We start from the raw sequence: 3,821 nt of genomic DNA, 5'->3' as shown, positions 1-3,821 counted from the left end.
TGTCATTATAAAAATGATCTGGTGGAGCTTCGAAAAATGAATCCTGGGGAGCAAGCTATTACCTGATTTATTTTTCTTACCTGTTCCTAATACTTTATTGGTCACCTTAGGCCTGTGCCCTGGTGGGTGGACATCTGGAAGAGTAGGGGAAGGGTCACCATTCATTAGCTACCAGAGGCATGAGAAGACCTTAGCCCAGTCCTCCAAGGTCCCAGATGAGGGAGTTTCAAGGACGCAGGCTGGCCTTTCCTGGGTCAGCACAGGTGGGAAATGAAGACCCAAACGTGTCCCCTGTTGGCAGGTCTAGTTGTGCTTGGAGAAGTATTCCTTGCTGTCGTCCACATTGGGCTTGATTGTGTCACTGCCTGGCTTCCAGCCAGCGGAACACACTTCCTTCCCCGTGTTCATCCATGTACTGGACCAGCCTGAGAGCCTCGTCCACAGAGCGCCCCACAGGCAAGTCACTGGCCGTGATCTGACCGTGGACACTCTTGCCATGTTGATAAAGAGGCCCCTGTAGGCGATGCCTTCATCTTCCTTCAGCACACCATAGTCATGGGACGAGCTTCTAGTCACATCAGCCACCAGGGGACCCAAGCCTGCCTCCTTCCGGGGAGTGGTGATTCAAGCCAGGTGGGTGAACTGAGAGTCCACGGAGATTCCCAGAACCTCGCAGCCCAGCTTTCGGAAGCCATCGGCATGCTTGCTGAAAGCAATGGTCTCCGTGGGGCACACGAAGGTGAAGTCCAGCGGGTGGAAAAAGAGCTCCGCGTACTTCCCTCCTTGAAGGCGCCGTCCACCACTCTAGCACTATAAGAAATACATTTCTATTTTTCCATATGTACCGAATTCCTATGGCTTTGGAAAGAGTTTATTTCAAAGCAGTATTTTGCAACTTGTAGAAAATAAGTTGCTATATGTAATATTTAAAGAAGTATAAATAATAATAAAAGGATATAATAAAATAATAATGATAAAAGGACACAAAAACCTGAATATGTGAAAAAATAATTCAAATATACTGTTTACAGATAAAAATTATGAGGATTTATGATAACAGTACTTTTCAGGTATATGTATTTGCAAATAAATAAATACAGGGAAAAAATATCTACTTTAACATCTTAAAAGAAAATTGGAAAACACCCCAAGGCTACACGGAAGAAAAGATTTCATGACAGATAAAGGCCCAAACTAACAAGCTAAACAGTAGAATGCCCTGTAATTAATAAGCTCATCTAAGAACATATTTATTCTAAGCACTAATGAAGAAAGAAACCTGCTTAGGAGTGAATCATATATCTGTAAACTATATGAACTCACGAGGTGCCCTGGTGATGTAGTAGCTACACATGGGGCTGTGATCACATGGCTGGCAGTTTGAATCCACCAGCAGCTCCGTGGGAGAAAGACTGGGCTGTCTACCACTGTCAATAGTTACAGGGCGTCACTATGAGTCAGCATTGACTCGACGTCAGTGAGTTAATAGTATCAATTCATTATAAAATGAAAAAGACAATCTCATTCATATTTGAATAATATAGTAGTGAACTTCAAACAAATTCAAGAATTCGAATACCAAAATTTGCAAATATGTAGCTGAAGCACTCAATAGGCCAACGGATGAAGACGTTGGAGACATGTATGTGGGGAAGTCTATGCTCTTTATTCTTCATTAACCTGAGACACAAACACTTGGAAAGGAAAGACTGCACTGCTTCAAGAATCTGAATTTTAAAATATAAAATAGAAATCTAGAAATCAATTATCTAAATAATTCAGATATGTATTAAAATATTTTATGTCAGCAATGTAAGAAATCATTAAATAGAACACATAAAAGTCTTATTTGTAAAAGGATAAAATTCACAATAAGTGATGAAACTTTACGTGCTACATATATCATAGAGTCAAATAGATATGAAGCAGAATCTGTGAGATCTATGAGGAATTGGCAGAGGACCAAAATAGACCATTATATTTTTAATAAACCTCTGTGATTTTAACCTACCAAGTCATCTAAAACAAACAAGAATTTAAAGGATCTCAAAATATACACATATATATAATATACAAAATAGTTAACAAGGCTGAGTTAGACAAAGATCTTTCTGTACTGAAAAAGCTTTTCATATATACCCATAGGCAGTTAATTTTTCCCAGATGATAGTTAATGAACTATCAAATATCATCTAAAATCCTATTGGAATCATCTTCTGCCATTGCATTACGTTTTAAAATCGTTCTTGGGAAACAGTGTACAAAGCAGTAAACAGTAGTGGAGGTGGACATAGCTCATCTTTTCTGGCTTCCTTGGTGCCCCCAGGCAGGGGTCAGACCTGCGCCCCCGGGTCGATCCGTCTTTACATATTTTGACACTAATCTTCTTTCCATGACACCTTACATTTATGCTGGGTTATTGCAAAGAATCATTGAATTCTTTGTGGCAATGGTCACACAGAACTTAGAGTAAATATTCACAGTTGAGGAGATTTATTGCAGAATTGAATAGGTGACCACGAATCAGAGTCAGTAAACAGTAAAGATGCAGTTGATCTACAGAAGCAGAGACTTTCCACAGCCAACAAAAAGTCTCTCTCTAGTTCTCAGCCTCTTCTGCCTCTGTGGGTCAGGAATTCAGCCCACTGGTTGCTCTGTCTCACAGAGCCCATGGTCTTGAGCCAAAGGAGGTGAAGGTCCCCCACAGTCTCCATGTAATTCCTCTGAGCCTCCGTGCTACCGTCTCTGGTGGTGGATGGGATATGGGCAGCCTCTGCCACTTCAGGCAGTGAACTTGGATGTGCACTGTCCAAAGGGCACTGCTACTTTCTCTGTATCCCAGATGACTTAGACACTGAGGGATGGCATTGATGGAGGCATGGTTTGTCTTTTAGCTGGCTGTACCCTCAAGGAAACAAACAACGGTGTCTGGGTCACACTCTCCAGTAAAGTAGATGGAAACAAAGGGTGTGACTTGTTTTACATTCTCTACTAGAACTCAAACCAAACTCCCTACCCCCAAGTCCATTTTGACTAGTGGTGTCCCTCCATGTCTGTAGAACTTCCCCCGGGGGCTGCAGAGACTGCAGCTCCCCAAAAGGGTCGAACACCTCCCCTTCACCCTTGAGAATGACGTGGCTTTGAACTGCTAGCCTCTCAGTTCGCAGCCCAATGAGTAACCACTCTACCATCAGTGTTCCTTCCTCTGCTAAGGTCCGGTCTTAATTCCTTCCCTAATCCTGTCAGGAGCAGAGCACAGCCACCAAAATGAGATTACAGCCAGAGTCCAGAATTATGAAACAGCACATACGGAGTTATGGCTAGAAGGTTCATACTAATTACTGTATCTCAACTTACATTTTAAAACCATGGGCAAAATTCCTATTGATTTTAACGGTTTGGGTTTTACGATCATAGAAGCTTTGACCATGTTTATATTTGCTGCTAATATTTTTATAATTTTTATTGAGGAAATCATTCTTTATATAATTTTCTATTTTTACTATTGATTTCATAGATAAATAAATTGCGCCCCCGTCAAACAAACAGACACTGCCACAGATTGTTTCTGAAAGATCAGCTCCTCTTTGTCCTGCTGGGGGGCGCATCGAACTGCTGATCTCTCGGTGAGCAGCCCACTGTTTAGCCCCCATGCCTCCGAGGTGCCTCAACATAGCAAAGCCATTCTAACAAAGAGCCCCATCTGTTTTAAGCTGATAACTCAAAAAAGTAGTTGAAAGTGCTGTGTTTAAGGAAAACATATTCCTTTTTCTTAAAGCACCGAAAGATAGAGGGAGAGATTTGGAGTCCCTGTCCTAGAT

At 41.7% G+C, this 3,821-nt stretch overlaps 1 pseudogene; it reads right to left on the bottom strand.

Annotated features, from left to right (window-relative positions):
- Window positions 1–303: 303 nt before the first annotated feature.
- On the bottom strand, window positions 304–3,430 carry LOC142455997 (peroxiredoxin-2-like; annotated as a pseudogene).
- Between the last annotated feature and the right edge of the window lie 391 nt (window positions 3,431–3,821).

The sequence above is a fragment of the Tenrec ecaudatus genome, chromosome 9 (assembly GCF_050624435.1).
Source record: "Tenrec ecaudatus isolate mTenEca1 chromosome 9, mTenEca1.hap1, whole genome shotgun sequence".
Lineage (NCBI taxonomy): Eukaryota > Metazoa > Chordata > Mammalia > Afrosoricida > Tenrecidae > Tenrec > Tenrec ecaudatus.
Note: the sequence above shows the minus strand (reverse complement) of the source record. Positions and strands in the feature narration are given on the sequence as shown.